General features: G+C 49.2%; 1 protein-coding gene across 12 annotated transcripts in view; it reads right to left on the bottom strand.

The window, feature by feature from the left end:
- The window catches only part of LOC135974911 (uncharacterized), a 31,417-nt gene extending 6,875 nt beyond the window's left edge, over positions 1 to 24,542 (bottom strand). The window contains exons 1-3 of one of the 12 annotated variants that reach the window (XM_065564172.1): positions 24,346 to 24,542; positions 19,249 to 19,343; positions 849 to 952 (exon numbers count right to left, since the gene is read on the bottom strand). The gene's annotated coding sequence lies outside the window, so the exon portion shown is untranslated. Of the gene's footprint in view, positions 1 to 848; positions 953 to 4,181; positions 4,833 to 19,248; positions 19,344 to 24,345 lie in introns of those variants that run through there. The other 11 variants (XM_065564179.1, XM_065564175.1, XM_065564173.1 and 8 more) reach the window with 11 other exon arrangements.
- Positions 24,543 to 25,358: the final 816 nt, after the last annotated feature.

The raw sequence follows: 25,358 nt of genomic DNA, 5'->3' as shown, positions 1-25,358 counted from the left end.
TTGCTTTTTACAGATTCAGACTAACACGGCTACCCCTCTGATACTTAACTCCCACCTGTTCATGCTCTCTGTATGTGTGTATATATATCTCCTCAATATATGTTCCACTCTATATGCATCCGAAGAAATGGGTTGTAGCCCACGAAAGCTTATGCTCTAATAAATTTGTTAGTCTCTAAGGTGCCACAAGTACTCCTGTTCTTTTTGCGGATACAGACTAACACGGCTGCTACTCTGAAACCTGTCATTAAAACCAGAGAAGATCAGCTATTCATGATGCTTTGAGATCTCCTGATGGAAGGCGCTAGGTACGTTTATTAGCTTCAGTAACACCCGCTGAGGATCCAGCCACTGGATTTGGGAGCTGCATGTCCTGGCTGCTTGCACCATCCCATGATCAGAGGTGGATTAAGGTCTCCTGGGGCCCTGGGCTGGAACAAGTGGGGGAGAGGGGGAGAGAACCACAGCCCCACCCCAGCCCTTCCATCTGTGACCCCACCCCCATTCTGTCCCTTCCCCACAGCCCTGCCCCCATGCCACTCATGGCCCCACCACATTCTTCCCCTTCCCACGAGGCCCCGCTCCCACTCGCTCCTTTCTTCTCTGCTCCCACCCCGCTATGGCCCCAGGACCGGTAATCTGCCACTGCCCATCCTCTGCATTGTTCTTCCGCCTCCCATGACTGCCCATTTCCAGCTCCACACTTCACTACCTCCCCAGTGGTTCCCCCTAAGTTGCTTGTCCCGCCCTCTTCTTATGTCCCCTGCCATCCCAGCTTCGGGGATGGAGGAGGGAAAATGAGTGTGGGACAGAGAATCAGGGGTCATTTGGTGATGGGGGTCCCTTACCTGTGTTTAGCGCAGATGCCGGTCGTACGCCCAGATCCGGAGAGCTCCCTTGAAGTTAACGTTCCGTGTTTGAACAGGGAAACTGGAAAGGGGCGGCTGCTTGGCTGCAAATATCAATAAATATGGAAGAGGAAATTACTCTTGCGTGACTCTGCACTTCCCCACCGCCGACGTCAGCCATGCTGAGAGACTCAGAGATTTCTAAGTCCCAAGAGACTCATGAGATCTTTGCACTTCCTACAATTAATTCCTGTTTGAACTAGAGAAAAAAAAAATCCCATCTTGATTGTAAAATTGCCGGTGCTGGAGAATCCACCCCGACTCCTGGGTAAATGGTTGAGATGGTTAATTACCCTCGCTGTTAAAAATGTACACCTTACTTCCAGTCTGAATTGGTCTAGCTTCAACTTCCAGCCCTTGAATCATGCTAGACCTTTCTCTGTTAGATGATTATCAAATATTTGTCCCTTTATATAAGTACTTATAGCCTGGGATCAAGTCACCCCTTACCCTTCTCTTTGCTAGCCTCACTCCATCTCGGTGACATGCACTGGGATGAGGTAACTCTGTGCATCCCCCACTAAATAACAGCTCCTACCAGGAGAAGGGCTCAGAGTGGGGGGGATCCATCCCGAAACCACTATCCTTAGAGCAGGAGGGTGGTGCGGTGGGGGGACGTGCCCTTAGGGGCTGAGCTTCCCAGACAGAGAGCCTGGGAAGCACTCGTTGCTATCAGGGTGGAGACACTTTGTACCCCACTCGTCTTAGCAAATGTTAGTAGGAGCCCATTAAAAAAAAAAAACCACAGGTGGGAATCTCTAGTTATGCAACAATAGAAACAGATCTGACGTATCTGCCAAGCTGGGAGCTACCGTTCCCGTCAGCCTCCTCGCTGCTGACCTATGACCCTCCAGTACAGAAGGGAGATGAAGGGGGCACCATAGAGCCCAGAAATAAATTAATTACTTGGGATGGAGTGTGAGAACAAAACGGGGGAACCGGATGGGAACGCCGAGCAGAGAACCCCAGACAACGCCCGCTGCTTTGCACAGCTACATCCGTGGACACTGCTCAGAGGAGCTCCGTCCGGATGTGTGCAGGGACCAGCGAATGGGAACGATCCCCACCGTCACAGAGCGTGCCCCATGAATTCCCGCTGCTCCTTCCTGGCCCGTTTGAAACCCAAGGCAGTGGGAGGAGCCCACCAGAGCTCAAGGCCTGCCCCTTTCGATGGGGGCGGGGCTACAGGCCATAGGAGATGACTGTTTGTGTGGGACAAAGAGAAAAGGAAAGTAAAAACAGGAATGGGAGAGTTCAAAAATAGGCACTGGACAATGAGTGCCGAGCAAAGTGTCCTGGACACAGCACCTCTTGCTCTGTGGAGTCCAAGGAGTCAGCGAGTCGCACCCAGAGTTCAAAGGGGAAATCTTAGAGAATGCAAAAGGCCCAGCTGTTTAGATACCAGAGCTGGGACGTATAGGTGGATGGGCGTTTCCCTTGGGGGTGGGGGTTTGCAGGCTTTCCGGTGCTGGGGAGAAGAAGGAGTCGATTGGAGGGGGTGAGTGGGCGGGCTGCAAGCCAACCCCAGGACAGAGGCTGCTGACAAAAGAGGAAGAGGAAAAAGGAAGGGCCGGGTCAAGAAGGGGCTAAGATGGAATATTTTGATGGTGTGTTTTACCGTTTGGACTTGAACCCCAGAAAGGATGGGCTTTTTGTCAAGTAGGGCTTGCTTACACTTGAAAATGTACTGAAATAACGACTCTAGAATAATGATTCTGGACTGGCTGATTCGATAGCATCTCCCATGCAGAAGCTTTTATTCTGGAGCAAGAGTGTCTACATGGGGGGGTTATACCAAAATAGCTATTCTGGAATATACTAGGTGGGTAAACTTCCAAGGGCAGACAAGCCCTTAACATGAGGCTTAAGGCCTAACAGTGCTGGGACCTGAGAGACCCATCTCAAGGGAAACTGAGGCAATGGCCTGAAGCCAGCTGGGGTAAGGTCCCTCTTCTAGTTTCCTTAAAGGAAAGTGGAAGTAAATAATATATGGGCAGCAACTCAGGAGACCTGGCTCCTATTCCTGGCTCTGCCACGTTCCTGTTGGGTGACTGTGGGCAAATCACCGTCCATACTCTGTGCCTCAGTTTCCCCTCTGGGGATAATGATACTGATTTCCTTTGTAAAGCGCTTTGAGGTGTACTGATGAAAAATGCTAGATACGAGCTAGAGATTATTATTATTGTGATCTTGCTAAGGAAAAACTTCATTTTATTCACAGCCTTAAGTTGTGAACATGAAATTAACTACGTCACGGTCATTCATAACGACTGGCACTCACCCCGAACAATCACCCAAATAAATCAACAATTAGAAGCCGTCGGATTGCGAAAGTAACAGTGTCACGAGCTCAAAATAAAATACACAGTCAATGACAGCAAAGCACAACACTGGAATTAGTCACTGGGATGCGTTAGATACTAACCAGAAAGCAAAAAATGAGTCATCTTAATTAAGCCACAATATTGATCAAAAAGAGGAGGAACATGTTGGTGCTGGGGTTAGGAGCTGAAACTGCTTTGAACTCGCTTTTTGAAGTCAATCGCAAGTTGGAAGGTATTTTCAACGGGACTAAGGGATTTGCACCTCCAATTCCTATTGATTTTGTTCATCTAAATCCTCCCCCAGCTGGCTTTGAACCTCTCTGCTAAAATCTCTCTGGACATAACCACAATGAATGAAGAGAGCAACAGCGGCCGACAGACCAGCTGCTGCTAAGAGCACTTGCAAATATTTCCTACTTTGATCCTGAAAAAATAACAACCCGTGGGTGACATTCTGGTCCCATTGACATCAACAGCAAAACTGCCGTCATCCTGGATTTCTTGAGTGTACAGAGAGCATAGGACAGTGTTTAATTCGTTTGATTGAACTGGGGAAGGCTTCTTCTTGGTTGAGGCTTAGAGGGGAAGGTTTTTAAACTACCGGCCCTTGATGCGATCTGCTGCATTTCAACAGCACAAAAAATTGCTCTTCAGATGAATGATTTTGGTAAACCTTTTGGATAAGAGATTTCCACCAACAAGGCCTTAGCACCATCCAGACAGATGGTGATGCCGTGTGAGGTAGGCAGAGATCACCCCCAAACAGCCGTCAGTTTGTTGGGAGAATTGTCCCAAGATTCTCCTCCGAGTGCCCCCAGCAAATCTAGTAATAAAAGGGAAAAAATAATCCGTACAGAACTGGATCTACTGCTATAAACAGACCCAGCGAAGGGAAGCGAAGTGAAGCTAATGACTGAATCCAGCCTTTGACCTGAATTCAGCTAGTTACCTTGCACCAGTTGAACTCCAACTGCGTGTGGATCAGCTTGTATCCATGTCCTCCATCCTCCAGACCCCTTTGTAAGCCGGAGATCTCGTGTACGCCAGTTCCTAGTCCAGCCTCTGTGTCCTTGACTGATCTGAATGTTACTGTAACCCAGAGCTCGAGAACCACTCCTATCAGTGACTCAGAGGGAAAATGAAACTGATTTTTTTCTCTTCTCTTCATGAGATACCTGGTCAGATCTTTATGATGCTCATCCAAAGTGGCCTACATTTCCACTAGTCTTTACAAAGACATTGCAGACTCCATGGCTACCTGGAACCTCAGAGGTTGCGTTTCTTTCTGACATGGCTCTCGCTCCAGTGACCCAGGCCTTTGTCGCCTCCAGATTAGCCCGACCACCAAAAGTCCAATTGCAAACGGCAGCCGGCGCAGAATACAGCAACCCGCTCGGGAAGGGAGTGAAGGAACGCATCGGGAGCGCGGGGCAGCAGTGCTCCGGGAGATGCACTGGATGTTGACCAGGTTCAGAGTGGAGTTGAAGGTGCTGAGTTTGACTTAGAAAGCTCTAAACCAGGGGCGGGCAAACTTTCTGGCCTGAGGGCCACATCAGGTTTCAGAAATTGTATGGAGGGCTGGTTAGGGGAGGCTGTGCCTCCCCAAAGAACTAGGCATGGTCCAGCCCCCACCCCCTATCCAACCCCCCGCTGCTTCTCACCCCCTGACGGCCCCACCGGAACCCCTGCCCTATTCACCCCCCTGCTCTCTGTCCCGACCGCCCACAGACCTCCCGCCCCTAACTGCCCCCTGCCGCTCCATCCAACCCTCCTTCTCCTTCTAGACTGCCTCCCCAGGACCCCTGCCCCATCCAACCACCCCTTCTCCCTGACCGCCCCCAGACCCCCTGCCCCAAACTGCCCCCCTGCCCCATCCAACCCCCCCCCTTCCTAACTGCCCCCCGCCGCTCCATCCAACCCTCCTTCTCCTTCTAGACTGCCTCCCCAGGACCCCTGCCCCATCCAACCACCCCTTCTCCCTGACTGCCCCCAGACTCCCTGCCCCTAACTGCCCCCCTGCCCCATCCAACCCCCCCCCTTCCTAACTGCCCCCCGCCGCTCCATCCAACCCTCCCTCTCCTTCCTGACTGCCCCCCCGGGACCCCTGCCCCATCCAACCACCCCTTCTCCCTGACCTCCCCCGGAACCCCTGCCCCCATTCCACCCCCCACACCCCCGCCCCCTGACCACCCCCCTGAACTCCCCTGCCCTCTATCCAACCCCCCTCCCCCACTCCCTGCCCCCTTACCGCGCTGCCTGGAGCACCGGTGGCTGACGGCGCGGCTGCACCAGGATAGGCAGCTGCGCCGCGCAGCACAGAGCCCAGGGTCAGGCCGGGCTCTACAGCTGCGCTGCCCCAGGAGCTCACAGCCCCGCCATCCAGAGCATTGTGCCGGCGACAGTGAGCTGAGGCGGGGGGGGGGGGGGGGCGGGAGGCTGTGTGGGGAGGGGCTGGGGACTAGCCTCCCAGGCCATGATCTCAGGGGCCGGGCAGAACGGTCCCACAAGACGGATGTGGCCCGTGGGCCGTAGTTTGCCCACCTCTGCTCTGAAAGGCCCCAGGCTACAGCTCGCTGAAATTTTTTTGACTTGAAACTTTTTTCAGTGAAAAATGCAGATTCGATGACATCAAAATGTTTTGCCCACGGTCATGCAGGGCACCTGGGGCAGAGAATTACATCCAAGCCTGCCTCCTAGTCATTGGGCTTTCCTTCCTCTCTCTGGAGTATTAATCCCTGCAAGGAGCCCTTGGGGTTAATAAAATAAGAATAATAATAATTAATAATTAACAATAATAAAAAAAATGAAACCCTGCTCCTAGGACCAGTATCTTGGGCTACCTCAAGGTGAAGGCAAATGGTCCAGTCCTTATGGGTCTGTCTACACTGCAATGTAAGCCCCGGGCTAGTAGAATGCAAATGAGCAGACCCAGGGTTTGTTAACCTAGGGCTTGAGCGTCTACACTCATTTGAAACCCCAGGTTAGGAATTGTTGAACCCTGGGTCCCAACTTGGGGCTCCAGCCCACTGCATTATGTGGGCCCAAGTCCAACCACCCATATCCCAGACTTCCTAGCGCCCTCCCAAAATGTGGTCGCGCTAGTCCTTTGTTGGTGGTGCTGTGTGGGAAAATTTGACTGTCCACCAAACTTGACTGTCCAGAGGACCAAGAAAGTCAGCCCGTGGGATTGTGGGATACTTTTGGCAGACTCTTGGAGCATGAGTCCAGTGGGTGTGTATCTACGCTGCAAAGGAATAGGCCTTGAGTCCTGGCTTGACTCAGGCTCGGACCTTCTATCCCTGTGGGGCCCAGAGACCTTGGACCTGAGCCCTAGGTTGGTGCTATTTATGTCTAGACAGAAGGGGGCTTAGGTTTGTGCCTGAGTTCGAGCCCTGGTCTTACATTCCAGTGTAGACATATTGGGCTGCTGGACCAGGCCTCACAACCATACTAACTCATCCATTCTGCATCACGCAGGCCTTCTAACTCAGGGCTGTGGCTTGAGCTGCGTCCACACTGCAAAAGGACTGGGCTTGGACCTGAGTCACTGTGGGACTCAGCCCTGATCCACTCCCATAGCTGGGTCTTAGGACCCGGGTCCTGTGTGCTCGCTGATTCAAGTCAGATTGATTTGAGTGTGGACAGAAGCCGGGGCTTCGGCTCAAACCTGATTCAGAGCCCGGGCTTAGTGTACAGTGTAGACATAGTCTGAGGCACTAGCCTAGGACTTGGATGACCGAGGTTCAAGTCTTTGCTAGGACACAGATTCCCTGTATGAACCTGGGCATGTTTCTTACCCTCGCTCAGGTCCCCATGTGTACAATGGGGATCACAGCACTTTCCTGCTTCCCAGGGGTATTGGGAGAATCAATACATTAAAGACGGTGAGCTGATCAGATATTACAGAGATGTGGGACAGATAAGTCCCTTGATAGCAGATATCCCCACTGCTAATGTCCTGGCCATGATGAAAATGAGCCGTTGCTCTAACTCATCTGTTTCCTGTTTCTAAAATTCACCACCTCAAAAAGCGCTTACTCAATTTATTCGAAGATCTCAGAGCAACTTCTAATTGTCAATGAGAGAACCAGGAGATGGGTTATTTATTGCGTGGAGTGTTGGGTTGGAGGTTGGACATTGGCTGTGGGTGAACCCCCCCCCTTTGGGGAGGCTAGCTTGCTGGCCCCGCCCCTTCTGCCTGCCGGAGCCCCGAGTTCCCATCCTCCACCCCACCACAGCTGGCAGACCCTCAGCCTGCCCGCCCCAGCCACGCTGGCTGGCCCCCCAGTGCCAACCCGGGCCACCGGCTGGAGCTGAGTGAGCCCCTGCTGGCTTCAGGGTAGAAGGGGAGGAAGAGAGGGTGGGGCCTCGGGGCGGAACACGGCCTGGGTCAGGGGAGGCTTAGCCTGCCCTGGCCTTTCATACCCGCCACCCATGAGGTTGGAGTCAAAATCAGACTCCCCTTAAGGTGGGAAAGAAAATCCTGCTTGTACGAAATTGTGAGCCGGCATTTTGGACACTCCCTGTTTGAGAAAGGCAGGGGGAGGGCAAAGAGGGACGGCTTTTGCTTCGGAGAGCTGCTGTATTACAGGGACTGTGTCCAGGCCTTTGAGAGTGAACCTCTCTTAAGACTTCATACAGACTTAGGAAACCTCAGAGACCACCGCAGGCAAATTAGAACGGAGGCTGTGGTCTCTACATCTGCAGTCACAGATCTGAGAGACAGAAACCAAAACATTGTTCCTGCTCTGCTCTTTCCAACTGAGAACCTCGGCTTGCTTTGCAAGGGGCAGCTAATGTTACCCCAGATGAGTTAAATGAGGAACAGAGAGTTTTGATGGCTTGCCTGAGTCAGCGGGGGAGTTGAAAATAGAACCCAGGTGTCCTGACTCTGATTCTAGTGTTTGTATTTTACTGTATCTTTTATCTCCATCTCTAACTCACCTGTCACCATAGGATGTAGGCGCCATTTATGTAAAGCAAGTGAGACCCAGACCAGTGGGGTACAGGAGTCTGGTAGAGGGCAAATTTACTGGTCACTGGATGAGTAGTTTTTGTTCCCTGAGTGACCAGAGCAGGGGCTGCACTAGAGTAATCAGAAACCTCCTAGAACCAGTTAAGGCAGGCAGGCTAATTAGGACGCCTGGAGCCAATTAAGAAGAAGCTGCTAGAATCAATTAAGGCAGGCTAATCAGGGCACCTGGGTTTTAAAAGGAGCTCACCCCAGTTTGTGGTGGGAGTGAGAGGAGCTGGGAGCAAGAGGCGCAAGGAGCTGAGAGTGAGAGGGTGTGCTGCTGGAGGACTGAGGAGCACAAGAGTTATCAGACACCAGGAGGAAGGTCCTGTGGTGAGACTAAGGAAGGTGTTTGGAGGAGGCCATGGGGAAGTAGCCCAGGGAGTTATAGCTGTCATGCAGCTGTTACAAGAGGCACTATAGACAGCTGCAGTCCACAGGGCCCTGGGCTGGAACCCGGAGTAGAGGGCGGGCCTGGGTTCCCCCCAAACCTCCCAATTGACCTGGACTGTGGGTTCTTCCAGAGGGGAAGGTCTCTGGGCTGTTCCCCAACCCACATGGTGAATCGCTGAGGCAAGAAAATCCGCCAATAAGCGCAGGACCCACCAAGATAGAGGAGGAACTTTGTCACACAAGTTTCACGGCAAGATCTGCCTGCTGCTTATTCCTGTTAGAAAATTGAAGTCCACCTGGATGTGGTCTGCACGGAAGAAGCAAATGGAGCCTTGTCTGTCTCTTTCTTTGTCTTTTGTCCATGTTTGTCTTTCTGAATCTCCCACTCTTTCCATATGAGCCTAGTTATCAAAGGTGGACACTTTAAATTGAGGCACCAAATGGAAATTTGGCCAACCCACAAGAGTTGGGTTGAAGATTCCCCCACTGTTTGCCTACAGGCAAGTGTGCAGCGGTCACATGTGAATGATGCAAGCCATGGAAGGACAAATTAATTCTAAGTTTAATGAAGGAAAGGTGCCATGGTCATGCCTAGTGAGCCTATATCCTTACCACGGTCCTGGCATGTCACATCCTCCAAGCACGGTCCTCACAACTCGTTACATCCATGCATGCTCCTAGCATTTCACAGCATCCATTCATGGCTCTTGCATCTGGTCACATCCACGCATGTGCCTGGCATCTTGCAGCACGCATGTGTAGCCCCTCCCCCTGGTTCACTCTTCCCAGTATGAGGTTGTTGAAGAGAAGGGACGCCTGGCCTGCCTTGTGACTTTTTACACAACTTTAGGGAGCTGGGCCCGAGGCTCCTTTGTGTGCTCTGCGGTGTGTGTCAGTGTGTGTCCACCTCAGACCAGACCCACTCAGATAAACCACCGGGAACAGGCTTTATCCTGTAAAGAACATAGAACAGGGTTATAGTCCAGCAGCCTCCTCTCTGCTTGCCTGCTACGTGCTCCCAGCCCAGTCAGGGCTGAGACCCCGGGCTGGGAGGGCAGAGGGTACGTCCTGGCAGGAACCAGGACATTCTCCCACCATGCCGCCATTTGTAGTCCACAACTTGTCATTCCCAGGGCTGCTGGGGAAGCACACTGGACCTTGGGTTACACATGCCTCAGTCCATGCAAGGTCCTTTCCCTTCTGTCAGTACAGGTGCAGGGTGAAAGCTGAAACTCTGTCCCCTGGAAGACGACGGGTGTCAGAATCAGGTGCATAATAAAAAGCAAGTTCTAGCCTCCACTCTGGGGAGAGTAATCTCTAGCCATGATAAACACGCTGGCCCAGCGGAGCTGCATCCACGTGCCTGGAAGCTTGAATCTGGCCCAGTGGCAATACAAATCTAGCACGACACAACATTAATAAAGTACGTGCTTCCGCGTTAACTGATGGCTCTCAAAAAGCAGTTGTCAAAGGGGAATATCATTGGATGGAGGTGTTCATGGGTGGCAGGTATAAAAAGCCAGGGGAGGCTAAGCCTCCCTTGGTGGAGCCGCCGCTGTCCCGCTGCCGGATGCCTGGGCCACGGTGGCCCTGTCCGTGCTCCGCTTCGTCCCCTCCCTCATCTGCCCCTTCCCCAATGCCCCCACCGCCCACCACTGCCTGGCTGAGTCCCTCCTTGCTCCTCCCCAGTGAGACCCACCACTCGCTGCATCCCTCCTCACCCCCCACCTCCAGTGAGGAGAGGAGGGATGTGGAGAGGGGGAGGGAACCAAGCAGGGGAGGGGCAGGACCTGGGGTGGAGTGGGGGTGGGGTCATGGGTGGAGGAGGTGGGAGAAGGAGCTAGCCTCCTCCATGGGAAGCTTCACCCGCCACCCATGGAAGTGTTCCTAGCTAGGCCTGACGCGATTCCACATCTTCATCAACGATCTGGAAGGAAACCTAAAATCCTTGGCTGTGACCATTTGTGGAAGACACAAAGACTGGTGGAACGGTAATAACAGTGAAGGAGCAATCTCATTAGTGTGGTGAGCAGGGCCCATTCAAACAAAATGTGCATTAAAACGGCCAAACTCAAGGTCAAACATGTAGGACCAAAGAACACAGACAGACCTACGGAATGGAGGACTGTCTCCTGGAAAGAATGTAGGGATTATAACGGACAAACAGCTGAATGTGAAATCCCGGTGTGATGCTGTGGCCAAACAGGTGATTCTTGGATGTATAAAGAAGGGAGAGGTGAGCAGGAGCTGGGAGGTGATTTCACCTCTGTGTACGGCACTGGGGAGACTGATAACAACAATGCACCGGTTCTGGTGTCCACATTTTCAAAAGGACGTTTGAAAATTGGAGGGGGTGCAGAGAAGCACCATGACAATAATCCAAGTGTAACCCACACACCTTCTGGGTGTGGTTTTCTGTCCCATCCAGTGGCACTGAGGCCACTTAGAAAGAGAGATAAAATGAGTCTGCTCTAAGCCTTAGCTACCAGGCAGCTGGCTTTTAGCTCATGCGGTAGAGGCTCATGCACTAAGCTCCAGAGGTCCCAAGTTCGATCCTGCCCACTGACGACTGGGGTTTGTCAGTGTTACACAAAAGTTGGGGAAAAAATGCCTCATAATGAGAGAGACTTACAGAGCTTAATCTATTTAGATTACGAAAAAAGAAACCGAGGTGATTTGGTTACCGGGTGTAAGTACCTTCATGTGGAGAAAATACTCTAGCAGAAAAGGGCAGAACAAGAACCAATGGCCGGTAGCTGAAGCCAAACAAATTCAAACTGGAAATATGGCTGAGATGTCTAACAGTGAGGATCATTAATCATTGGAACAAACTCCCAAGGGGAGTGGTGGATTCTCTACCTCTTGAGGTCTTCAAATCAAGATCGGATGCCTTTCTGGAAGAGATGCTTTAGCCAACATTGGGCTCAAAACGGGTAAGTAGGTGAAATCCTCTGGCCTGTGATAGACATACAGGAAGTCAGATGAGCTGATGGTCCATTCTACCCTTAACATTATTAATAATTATCCTATCACTGGGCACTATGCGCACCTATCACCTCTGGCTAGAGGTGGCCATTTTAAAAAATATGTCTCCCCATCTGTATGTGCTTGGGCTCCCGGGGAGAGGAAGCATGACCTCTGAGACACGACTGTGTTCACACAGAGTAAAAGAGGCGACGAGGAAGCAGCGGGTTGAGGTTTGCTGGCGTGCGTCATTCAGGCAAGTGGGGAGGGGGTGAACTGAGCCTTGAGCTGTGGTTTGTTGCTCTCTGTAGGTCCACTTGTCTAAACTCAAAAAGTAGCACCAGTTTAAGACAAATCATTTTTAAGTCAGTTTGCTGAAACTGGTGCTACTGTTTTAAATCAGTTTACACCCAGATCTCACTGATGTAGCCCAATGAGGCTCTGTCCCATCAAGGTGACTGGGGAAGCTGATAAAACATTTCCTATTCTCAGCCTTTGATTTGGAGTCAAAGGGTTGTGGTTTTGTTTAATAACAAAAAGACAGAAACACACGTCCTTCCTGCTGCCACTGACATGCAAACACTGAATGTGCTGATTCCTGGGTCACGCTATTTGGTGTTTTACTTCTCGTTAAGTAGGGGGAAGTGTCTGGCACTCATGGTTAGCTCTAGTCTGGATTTTTTTTCGGTTGACACATTGTTTTGTCATTGAAATATACCGAGTTGTCAAAACTAAAACTTTTGCAGGGAAGGGTCAGTTCTGAGAAATTATCCGAGGGGTAGCCGTGTTAGTCTGAATCTGTAAAAAGCAACAGAGGGTCCTGTGGCACCTTAGAGACTAACAGAAGTACTGGGAGCATAAGCTTTCGTGGGTAAGAACCTCACTTCTTCAGATGCAAGTCTGAAGAATCTTGCATCTGAAGAAGTGAGGTTCTTACCCACGAAAGCTTATGCTCCCAATACTTCTGTTAGTCTCTAAGGTGCCACAGGACCCTCTGTTGCTTTCTGAGAAATGGTTTTTGTCTTGAAAAAAAGTCAATTTTTTTTAAAATGGTTGAAATGGAAATTTAATTTTGTCAACATTTTCAGTGGGGAGGAAAAAAAATAACCATTTTCCAACCTGTTCTAATTTGTAGCAGTTTGGCTTATCTCCGTAACTTTAAAGCTGCAAGATTAAACAATGTAAGTAGGCTTGGCAGAATTCAATTTTCTTTTTTTAAATAGTTTTGATGGATAATATTGATGTTTATTTTAAGCACTTTTTTTCTATTTTTATCTATTTGAATTTTCACAGTTGTGCAAAGTTCTGGGCTTTAAGCTTTTGTTTGTATTGATTTAAATTTTCACAGTTGCCGGAAAATATGAAGGGGGTCAGAGAATAATTAATTAATGGCAGTAAATGTTGAGATTCAAAAAGCTAAAGCTTTATAACTGTTAAAGCACAAACTGTCAACATTATAAGTCAAAACATACAAAGTCAATATCCTTCAATCGAACTCTATTACGTTCGCAAGCTGTATTTTGCTTACTTTGCCTGTCTGTAAATTTTGATGATCATCAACGGAAATATTTTGTCATTGGTTTGTGTGTGTGTGGTGAAATCGAGGTCCACGTACATTTACGGATAAAAATCTACAGCCATAAATATCAGCAAACTGATTTTACATACAGGGGTTGGCAGGAGTTGAGCTAAAACTGCTTCTGTTTAAACAGGTGCAGCTTGTTTGTGTAAACAAGGCCTAGATCCCCAGCTCCTGGAGTCCCATGATGATATCAGAATCTTAGCTTCCATTGACAAAACAAAAAAGTGTCCAGTCTTTATTATTGTGATTTATCTATTTGTCTATACTAAATAAATAATCATTTGAAAAAAATATTAAGTGTTATACTGTAATGCTACCTAACTCTAAGAGATGTTTACTATGGGTTCTCAGTAGTTGGCCAAACTCTTAGGATTGTGTCAAGATTACAGTAATGTTATGGCGGAAGTCATTATTTTGGAGGCAATCTGTTGGTGGTGGCAAGACCATTTATTCCCTGCTTAAATCTCTCTAACTAGAATCAATTCTTCATAAGAACATAAGAATGGCCATACTGGCTCAGACCAGAAGTCCATCTAGCCCAGTCTCCTGTCTTCCGACAGTGGCCAGTGCCAGGTGCCCCAGAGGGAATGAACAGAACAGGGAATCATCAAGTGATCCATCCCCTGTCACCCATTCCCAGCTTCTGGAAAATTCTTCTTATTCTTAATGTTTATTACATGAGTGCCCAGGAATGAAACAAGATTGGGGACCCATTATGGCAGGCAATGTAAAAATACAGATGCGGCAGGCACTGTGCAAACACAGATGTGCTAGGCACTGTAAAAACACAAAGTCGTAGTAGACAGTCAATTCTTGGGGCTGAACTGAGCATTGGTGTTTGGGCTGAGAATACCAAAAGAGGGGATTGCCTGTGTGCCATTTGTGACATACCTGTTCAAGGACTATTGTACGTAGTGTAAATAAACAATTTATACTAAGAAAAGACATTGATTCTACATTGCTGGTTTTTCCTCCAATGGGAAGATGACCTGTAAAGCCCTGCGGTTCGTCAGAGGGATGAAATTGGTGTGAAAAGTGGGATACTGGAGTCAGAAGAGAAGCAATAGTTAACAATGGGTTAATCCTGCAAATATTTAGTTCTAGAGCTGGTTGAAAAACACTAATAATCAACACTCGCATGCTGTTTTTGGCATTCAAAGCACTTTACAAATAATGTTTTAGCAAAACTTGAAAAAAATGAGCTTGTTTTCCCAACAGACAATTTTTTCCACTTTTTGAAAGCTGTAAATTTGATATGGATTTTTGAAAATTTTCCATTTTGAAAACATTCTGCCTCCACCCCCATTCCCAACAAAGCCAACCAATCAAAATTAGCCTAAGGAAATGAAAACAATAGCTGAAAAATGTTTGTCAAAAAACAAACATTTCAGGAAAAATCAAAATGTTTACGTCACAAGTTTTGTTTCTGAAAAAAGCCAATTTGTGGACAAGATTCACTCCAAAAAAAATGGACCGGCTCAGCTTAATATGAACAGATGCTGGAATCTACTAGTAGAATAGGTGACTTGTTACGATGAGGGACCGTATTTCTGTAGTAGGAGCAAAGAATGGGATTGGGCACACACTGACCCCTAATGGCAGGAAATATGGTAGACTGCTTATTACAATGAGGGATAGTGGTTCTATAAAAGGTCTAAACTATGGATGGATGCTGAACTCTGGTGGCAGTAATGGGATACCTAGCTTGACACAAAAAGAGATACTATCTAGAGTAGGAACAACATATAGAGAAATGATGACCCCTACTGGTAGAAGAGGGATAGGCAGTACTATACAACAATACAATAAGGGTGCATATACACTTGTGACTGTACACAGTTACTTATGCATTGTTGTGCCCTAACCCTTGATCAGCCAGATCTGAGTTCCTGAAGGAGAGTGAAGTGCGTGAATGCTAGCACAAATAATGGGTGTGGGTATGTTCAGGCCTCTGCTGAGGCCTGGCCCCATACATGTTCTACCATGCAGCAAGGACAGGGGGAAGGGGAATGTACCAGGTCGTGGATATCGCTAGTCCTCCAGGGCCGTCCTCACAATGCACTGATGACACAGACAAAGAAAGTAAAGAAACAATGAAGATAGCTGATACCGAGCGGTGCTTTTACGACTCCCCTCTCTCCCCCACCAAATAGTTACCACACACACGTGTGGGAGTAGTCACACCCTGGGAGTAGTCACGCGTAGCACTTCGTAAGAGCTGTAGGCAATCATGGCTACATCTACATTGCGGCAGCTGCATCGGTGCAGCTGTACCGCTGTAGTGCTTGTGGTGGAAACTCTCTAAGCCAATCGGTGAGAGCTTGCCCATCGATTTAATAACTCCTGCCTCTGCGAGAGGGGTAGCTATGTTGGTTGGAGAAGCTCTTCTGCTGACATAGCACTGTCCACACTAGCTCTTACGTCAGTATAACTTATGTCCCTCCAGGGTGTGGATTATTCCCGACGTAATGTATACCAAAGTAACCTGTAGTGTAGACAAGGTCTTGGTCAGCCATAATGGTGAGGAAGGAGTGTGTGAAGTCATTCACCAAACCTTACAGAACTGTTTTTGAATTACTTTAATAATACTTCAATGCTCCCCATAAACCACCTCAAAACAGAACAGAGAACATGCAACAAAAACATTATGGTGTTAAAGTACATTAACAGTTTTCTTAGCACAAAACCACATCCAAAGGTTTTAACCGTGAAGGCCTCCCACGTCGGTCTGCTTTCACTTAGTACATTACCGGCAGCTGCAGGGGATTGAAACCCACCAAAGTATGTTGTCACACACGTGTGCTTCAAGGGTCTATTGAGCTTTTTCAGCACCACCACAGCATCACAATACTGTGCCTTGCCACAGTCCCAAGTCACCTGCTAGCTCAGCTCCCTTCTCTTCCATGATATTCAAGCACACAGCATCATGAATTCCCCTGGACCATCAGGAACCAGGAGCAGGGTGCATACAGGTGGGGTCTGGCTTTGGAAAGCAGTTCTGTCCTGTGCCTACTCTGTGTGGAAATATTCCCGTTTCGCTTCATCTGCATTTTGCTAAGCACAGCATGCTGGGATGATCCGGATTGGTCACATTGGCAATCAGATAGGTCCAGAGGCATCGCCAACGGGCTTTCAGATGCCCAAAGGGGTGCTCCACTCCTATTCGGCAGCTACTCAGTCTGTAGTTGAATTCCCTTTCTCTTGGGTTGGTGATGTCAGGGTATGGATTCGTGAGCCACGTAGGAGCAGGAATGGGGGGGGGGTCTCCCAAAATAAATCTTGGCACAGAAACTCCATGCATAATCGCATCATTTCTGGGGAATAATGTCCCCTTTTCCCCATGTGGCACAATCCCAACCTCCTGAGCATCCTGGCATCATGGACCTTTCCCATGTGTCCAAGGTTGATGTTCATGAACTGATCCCTGTGGTCCACTAAACGTTGGAGAGCCATGAATAGTGTCCTTTTCAGTTCATGAATTGACTGGCCCTTTTCAGTGGGCTAAGTACAGGGATGTGTGTTCCATCAATGGCCCTCACACAGTTCGGAAATAACTGTCCACTGAAATCCTGCTATAATTTCAAAGACTTTCAGCCCCCCATGGATAGCTCATAGTACTAAAAGCCTGGCACACCTGTTTAATCACCGCCAACAGGTGACTTCCAAACTGGTTTGCAGCCAACCGGTATCTGTCAAGTGTTGCCAGCTTCCAAAGAGTGATACCCACCTGCTTCTGCATCGATATGCATCAGCAAAAACAAGTGGTCTGGCACTGGAGGGCTGGTGCGAGCTCCTTGCTCAACTCGATGAAGGTCTGCTTTCTCATTCTGAAGTTCTGCAGCCAGTGGTTGTCCTCCCAGGTTTCGAAGACAATGTCGTCCCACCACACCATGCTGGTCCTCCGGGACCAGAAGCAGCGGTCCACGAATGGGCATACCATTCCAATCCCGGCATTTAATAATCCATTCCCCAGTGGATTTCCATTTCTGTTCTGGGCCAGCTGTCTTTGCTGTCTCCAATTTTTCTGGACCAAATTCATCCAGTGGTCTGCGGTGTAGCACCAATGAAAATTTGTCCAGCAATCAGGAGCAGAAACACATCATCCCAGGGGCGCTGGAACAATGTGTACAATGGGGGTGCTGAGAGCCATTGAACAAAACTGATGGAAACCTCTTCAAGCCAGGTGGTGTGGCAGCACCCCCAGCACCTCTAGTTGCAGTTAGCTGGATCCAGCCAGCTTGGGTTTAACACTAGCAGTAAAAACGGTGACAGCCCAGGCTTCAGCATGAGCTAGAAGTGGATTACACACCCAGGGCCTAGCTCGGGCTCTCTAACCAGCACTGAAGGCTGTGCTGGACTATCTTAATTGTTATTGTTACCCCCTGTAATGGAGTGCACTCACCTCTCGCGAGCGCCCCCTGGTGGAGCGTGTGTGGGCCTGCACTTTCTTTCCCTGTCGCCCTTCTTGGCCTTAGGCCCTTAATTCGTCCCGTGGTCTATCAATGGTCCCAGCCCTGGTATCGGGCCATACTCCAGGGCTTCCCCTTAGAGTTAATGTCCTCACCTCATTTCAGGCCTCAGCTCTCCTGCTGGGCCACTCAAGGGGTCAGTTCCCCTTCTGGGGTGCCTCAGAGTCAGGCCTCTCCCCCTGGGGCTAATGGGGGGGTGGGATCCAGGCCTGCTCACTACTCCGGGTCTCAGCCCAGGGACCCTGTAGGTAGCAGCCATCTGCTGTATCCCTTAGCTACGCTGCACCACTGCTCTAATTCCCTGGACCATTTTCCTGCAGCCCCACGACATCACCACTCTTACCTCGGGGCCTTGTCAGGATGAAGTCCCAGCAACAAGCCCAGAGCTCCTTCTCGCTCTGGCCGCACTGCCCTGTCTGAGGACCTGCAGCTCCCTCAGCCAGCCACACGCCATCCACTCTCCTCCAGCTCCAGCAAGGAACTGAACTCATTCTGACCCTGCAGCTCCTATTATACTAGCTTGCTGGGCCCTGATTGGCTGTGTCCCACACAGCCACTCTAGGCAACTTGGAGGATTCTCTCCACTGCCCTTTTCTGGGCCGCGGTGTGGCAGGGCCACGAGGCCTTCAGCAGGGGGCCTCAGAGGGTCTGATATGCCCCATGACACCCATCCGAGCTGAATTCAAGCTAGCTTAGTTCGGGTAGCCCATACACAGCTTTTGCTGTGTAGACATACCCAATGTTAGTGGATTTTTTCACTGATTTCAGCTCGCCGCTCAACAGCTTCCGACGAGGTTTCACCAGTGGTTTTAATTCTACGGTTTCTTCCCTGACTCTTCGCTGGTATAAAATCGCTGTAGGGGTTTTGTTCTCAGAGAACATTGCCCTGGAGCAGGCTGTGATCATTCTGAGCCTGCCAGGTAAGTTTCAGAGCGAATCTGTTTCTTACGCATATGTACCAAAGGGTTGTCCCATATCCCGATGCATGCAACAGGAGTCTTTCAGTGACTTCAAAAGGCACAGGGTGCAAGCCTACATTTCCTGTTGTCTTGGTTATTCTGCCTACATTGTATCTACTTTATGTTCCTCGGACACAGGGATAATGACAGGATCATAAAATATCCCCTTGAACAGGATGATAGAGCTCTTATCATCCAGTTTTGGCAGCTTTCACCATAAAGAGGAGGACACTTATATGCTTGAATGTTTTATCACATGTATCCTGTAGCTCTGCTAGGACACAGGCAGATGGCGCAAGGAACAAAATTTACTAGTAAATCCTCTTCCGAGCTGGGCTCTGAATCCGGCAGCAGGGTGGTGAACATAGAATAAATGCTTAGATTAGATTTAGATATAGCGATACATAATCCGAATTAATTATATTGGGTTTTGATTGATTAGATTTAGATTTAAATCGATTATAGATTAGTAGTAGGTGCATATAGATTAGATTTTAATGGATTTGATTAGAATTAGATTTAAACAGATTCATTTAAAATAGACTATAACTCCATTTGACAGATTCAATTGAAATACATTGTGTTTAAATGGATTAACATTTGATTAAAATGTATTAATGGGAGTTCATGTTCACCTGATTATCCCCGGCGAATGCCAAATCTTTTTCAGAGTCCCTGCTTCCCAGGAGAGAATCCCCCATCCTGTAAGCCTCGCCTGCATCCTTGGCCCCTAGATGTGTACATTAACATTTAGCCATATTAAAACACATATTGTTTGTTTGCACCCAGTTTACCAAGAGATCTAGATCGCCCTGAGCCAGTGACATGTCCTTTTAATTATTTACCACTTCCCAATTTTTGTGTAATCTGCAAATTTCTTTAGATTTAGATAAACTGGATATAAATGGACAATTTAGGCTTAGAGTTGTCCATATTAGGATTAAATTGAGATGAAATAGATTTAAACAGATTAGGTTTGGGTTTAGATTGACCGGAAGTAGCTGTAAATAGATAGATGCTAATTTGACTGAGAGAATTTTCTTGATCACTTGTCAGGGTAGCGCCTGGCTGGCCATTTAAAAGAACCCTGAGACAATCAGAAATTCTGATGACGAAGCCAGACGTAAACAAGGCAGCCCCAGGGTAGTTTGTGGTGAGCAGAAAAAGGTGTTTCAAGGTCACACTATTTTTAGTCAAGTGGCAATTGACTAATCTACCTGTGGGAAGTCTTATAACATCCAAGCGGTCATTACCAATAACAGAGGAGGAAGCTATGCACTCTAGGTAGTTTCAGTTTCATATTGCAGTGGTTAGGAAATAGAATAGAAATTCTAGAAATGTATGTCTGGAAGGGACCTCACTAGGTCATCGAGTCCAGTCCTTTTCATTGAGGCAGGTCTAAGTATTATCTAGACCAGTGTTTCTCAACCTTTATGATGCCAGGGACCGGCTTGCAGCCTTCCTAAACTGTGTCAGGGCCATCTCAGGGACCGATGCCAGTCCACGATGGACCAGTCGTTGAGAAACACTGAGTTAGACCATCCCTGACAGGTGTGTGTCTAACCTGTTCTTAACATTCTTCAGTGATGGAGATTCCACAACCTCCCTAAGTAATTTGTTCCAGCGCTTAACTCCCCTGACAGTTAGGAAGTTTTTCCTAATGTTCAACCTAAACCTCTCTTGCTGCAATTGGAATCCATTACTTCTTGTCCCTTCCTCAGTGGATAAAGAGAACAATACGAAGTCCTGGGTTCTATTCCCAGTTCTACCATAATCTCAAGTGCTTGAGTCCAGTTACTCAACAAAGTGTGTAAGTATATGCTTAATGTTGAATCAATAGGATTTAAGCATGTGCTTTAATGTGAAGCCAACTGAGATCAGGGCCCCATTGTGCAGGGTGCTGCACACAGGGACAGACAGTCCCTGCCCCAGCTGAGATCAGGGCCCCGTTGTGCTCAGGAACAGAATTTTTTCTGTACAAATATTTTCTGTCTTCAGAAAAAAAATAATTCTCTTCAGTTTTCAAAACCTGAATGTTTTTTGTATTGGAAATGGAAAATATTTCCTCAAAAATGTCTGATTTCCACTTTTTCAAAGGTGAAAAAAACCCAATTTTTGTGGGAAACTGTTTGGCTTTTATTTTCTGTCGTTTCATCAAAAACCCAGCAAATGTTGACCAAAGCAAAAATTTGCTGGGAACATGTTTGTTTAGGTTGAAAGCCTTTCTTCCCTGGAAAAAAATGTTAGGCCAAAAATGTTCAAAAATGGTCTGCTATTTGTAGTGGTGTCATTTCACAACCCCAGTGAATGTCATTCCATTTCTCCATCTCCTACCATCCTCCCCACCCCCAGCAGCATGCTAAAGTGACAAGAAAATTCACTAATCACATTGTATAGCACAAAACTCAGAGCAGGACATTTCAGCTTTACCTCCCCTGGAGAGAATCATTGCAGGATTCGTTCACTGTTTTATCCACCTGTCACCCGTAGGGGGCAGGGTCTGACTATGCACCAATGGAGGGAGTGTGGCCAGCGCGGTAATAAAATACACAACCATACACGTGTGTAAACAGAAGCAGCTAGGATCTATTTAACCCTTTTACTCTGTGCAATGACTGGAACACATGAAGTCCAGCATCTGGTCACTATCCCCAGTTTGACTCCTCTTTTGTTCACGGAAAGAGCGATTTAACAGATTTGGGAATAACACCACACGCACTCTAACCACTAGATCCCACTGAATTCCCAGAGTTGGGGATAGAGCCCAGAGGTTGAGATTCCAGGCGCTCCTGCTCTATCTATTACATAGCACTCTCTTTTTCCAGAGCTGCCAATTGAACCCCGGCATCGTGACTTCCTGTCCCTAAATCCTGTTGGGGCCTGTTATATCTGGTGGCAATGAGTTCCACAGGCTAACTGTGTGTGGAAGTATCTCCTTGAATTGATTTTGAATTTGGCCCCTTTTCAGTTTTCACTGAATAGGACTTTGTTCTTGTGTCATGAGACAGGTAAAATAGCAGTGCCCAATCTATTCCATTAATCCTGTGTACATTTATGGTGTCTCCTCCATCTCCCCTCAAAGACAGACACTCCCAAATACTTTTGATGTGAAAGTCTTTCCATGCCCCTAATCAGTTGCATTCCTTGTTGTTCCAATAGGGCGTTAGATGCTGAAGAGCTGTGTTAGGGTTTGGAAAGGAGTTCTCCTCCTCCAGTGTGTTATCCCCCGAAAAGTACAGCAGGGTGGATAGCATCAGAGAGCAGCTGCTAAGGATATAGCTACACTATGGAGACTATCCTGGCATAGTTACATCAGCGTAGCTGGGCTGGCATAACACTGTAGTGTAGACGCACCAATGGAAGGGGTTGGAAGACTTCTTCCGTCGACCAAGCTGTGTTTACACCGAGGGCTATGTTGATAGCTACATAGCTATGTCCACCTCACTTCTTAATATAGACCAGGCCAAGGTAATGTGATTTCATGGACTAGGCTTTGGGGTCGGAGCCAGGAACAATTCCAATCTCCATCCTCAGGCTGAGTCACTCTGTGAATCAGGCCTAATCTAACTGCTTCTGGTCTCCCATCCCTGCAGTAGGTCAGCACCTCAAAACCGCAGACGGAGTTTATCACCGCACCACTCCAGTGAGGGAGGGAAGGATTACACCCATTTTACAGATATGGAAACTGGGCTGTGTCTACACTTCAGAGACTATACCAGTGTAGTTAGGTTGCCGTAGCAGTGCCAGCACAACCCCAGAGTGTAGACAGAGCCTATGCCAAAGGAGGAGGTTTTTCCGCTCGGTGTAGGAACATCCCGCTCCCTCAACGACGGTAGCTAGGTCGATGGAAGCATTCTTCTGTCGACCTAGTTGTGTCTACACTGGGAGTTTGGTTGGCATAGTTATGGTGCCATAGGGTGTGTTTTCTCACACCCCTGAGCAATCCCTAGCTACTGCCACTCAGAAAGGAGGAAGAACCTGTCCTATCAATGTAGTAAATGTCTACACTGACGTGCTCCAGCGGCACCGCTGTAGATTAGCTCTGTGAAGTGTCGACTAGCTCTTAAAAGTCAGAGTCGATGTAGCGACATCAGTTAGGGGTGTGAATAAAAGAATTAGATACGTTCACGGACGACAGGTCCATCAATGGTCAGGGATGCAACTCCATGCTCTCAGTGTCCCTAAACCTCTGACTAGAGCCCTGCAAATCCGTGGGTCTCCGCTTTATAGCCACAGACCATTTCGGCGGAGAGCAGCTCTGACAGTAAGAGCAGGCGGGCAGCTGTGAGGAACAGTGGCGCGGATCCTCCACTTGCCCTGGGAGGAGGGTTTGGGGGACAGGGACAGGGGCTGCTCGGCCCCCTGCCCAGGGCAGGTGGAGGGTCCGTCGTGGCGCCACACAGCTGTCTACCCACTCTTACTGTGGCTCTGAGTCTCCCCATCCCTCAGCTGGAGCTGGGCTGGGGAGAGCTATGCTGGCAGCTGTGGGGAGTCTGGGTTTCTCCACCTGCCCTGGGTGAGGTGGCTGGGGGGCTGGAACACCGGGTGGAGGGCTGCTTGGGCCCCTCGCCCAGGGCAGGTGGAGGGTCCGCCACCGCTCCCCACAGCTGCCAGTGCGGCTCTCCCTGGCTGGGCTCCGGGGCGGGGTATGCCTCAAAACCTCAGTCTGTCCCCCGGTGTAGAGTCTGGCCTCAGTCCGGAGCCTCAGTCTGACCCCCCCGATCTGACCCAGTGTGGCCATTCTTATGAACAACACACATCCCTGATGGACAGAGCTACCCCTAACTCACTGTAGACACAGCTATGGCGATGGAAGAACGTGTCCGTCAGCACAGCTAACGTCCCAGTGTGGCGTTCCTACAACAGAAAAGCTCTATCCATTGGCGTAGGCTGCGTCTCGGCTAGGAAGTCACGCCGCCATCGTTAGGCCAAGGTTTTAAAAACTGTCACCTTTCTTGCAAGTTTTGGCTTTGCACTCCGAAAACCAGCCTTCAACACTCCTCTGAAAACTCTGTCAAATGATTTTTTTTCATCCTTGCCAACATTTTTCCTCAGAACTCCTCCTCCTCTGTTTCCTGACCGGCTCTAACTACAGGCGTTAAATAGAAACCAAATGAGGGCCTTTGTGGAGGGGTGGAATGGGGTGTCAGAACCTCGCCACTCCCAAGTTTGGTGCTCACCTCTCTGTGGGCGGACGGATGCGGCCTAATGGCCTGTCTCTATGCAATCACCCCTTGGTCAGGGTAGTGGGCCCTAACAGCCAGAGTCCATATAAATCGCTCCCAGCGTTGGAGCAGTGCGGCCTAACGGCCAGAGTCCATATAACTCCCCCCTCACCGGTGGGGTAGTGCGGCCCAACAGCCAGAGTCCATGTAACTCACACCAAGTGTCAGGGTAGTGTGGCCCAATGGCCAGGGTCCATATAACTCCCCCCTCACCGGTGGGGTAGTGTGGCCTAGTGGCCAGAGTCCATGTAACTCACCCCAAGTGTCAGCGCAGTGTGGCCCAATGGCCAGAGTCCATATAATTCCCATGCGTGTGTGTGTGTGTGGGGGGGGGGGGGGATGGTAGGGGGACCCGGGCCCGCCCTCTCCACAGGATCCCGACCCAGGGCCCTGATAGTGGCAAGTTCCCCTTGCCACTAGCTCAGCGGGGATCTGCCCGCAACATGCCGAGCGTCTGTGCGGCTCTAATGCCGTTTGCCTCTAAAGCTCCCCTGGGTCGCTTCCTACCATAAACGCCAGGTTCTCTGCTTTGGGGCGTCCTCCGGTCTGTTCCCGTCCTGTGATGTCCTCCGTCTGGGCCTCAGGGTGTGTCCCGGCTTGGCTGGCCTCCAGATCCTAGTGCGCAAGCTGTCTCTCCTCGGGAGCTGGCGGCGTGCCTCCTTCTCCTCTGGCGGTCGGCCCAGATTGAGCAGCTCTGTGGCTTTTATACCTGTTCTCCAGTTGGAGCATGCCCAGCAGAGCTCCCAGGGCGGGGCTTCCTCCACTAGGAAGGAAGGGTTAACCCCTGCGGTACCAGTGCGGGGCCACTCTGCCCCGTCACAGCCTTCATGGGGAGAAAATACTGGCTATTGAAGGGCGCTTTAATGTAGCCGAGAAAGGCAGAACAAGAACCATAGGCTGGAAGTTAAAGCCAGGCAAATCCTCGTTAGAAACAAGGCACAAATGTCTAACAGTGAGGGTGATTAATCACTGGAAGAAACTCCCAAGGGAAGTGGTGGATGCGCCATCTCTTGATGTCTCGATGCCTTTCCGTAAGATGCTTTTAGTCAAACACAAGTCACTGCGCTCAGTACAGGAGTAACTGGTGAAATTCTTCGGCCTGTGTTATTCGGAGTGGTTTCTTGCAACGCGTTAACTCCTTATGTTTAACCATCTCGTCCACCTTGTTTTGAGCTGGGACACGCTGAGGACCTCTCCCAGACCTGCAGAAGAGCTCGGTGGACCTCGAAGGCTTGTCTCTCTCACCAACAGACAGTTGATCCCATAAAAGATATTACCAGAGGCAACGCGTGTGTGTCAGACATGCCAAAGCCATGAAAAAACCCCTCAGAAATTGGGCTTATTTTTGGCTTAATTGGCTTGTGAGTTGCTTGTTGGCTAGTGGGCTTGTAGCTTATCGCTTGTTGCTTCCTTTTTTTTGATCGGTTCCTGACAAGTAGGTGGCAAGGGGGAAGCAGGGGTAAGGGGGGGCAGCAGGGACAAGGGGCAAGTAGGGGCAAGGAGGGGAGAGAGTCAGGGGT

The sequence above is a fragment of the Chrysemys picta genome, chromosome 12, assembly GCF_011386835.1.
Source record: "Chrysemys picta bellii isolate R12L10 chromosome 12, ASM1138683v2, whole genome shotgun sequence".
In the NCBI taxonomy this organism is placed as follows: Eukaryota; Metazoa; Chordata; order Testudines; family Emydidae; genus Chrysemys; species Chrysemys picta.
Note: the sequence above shows the minus strand (reverse complement) of the source record. Positions and strands in the feature narration are given on the sequence as shown.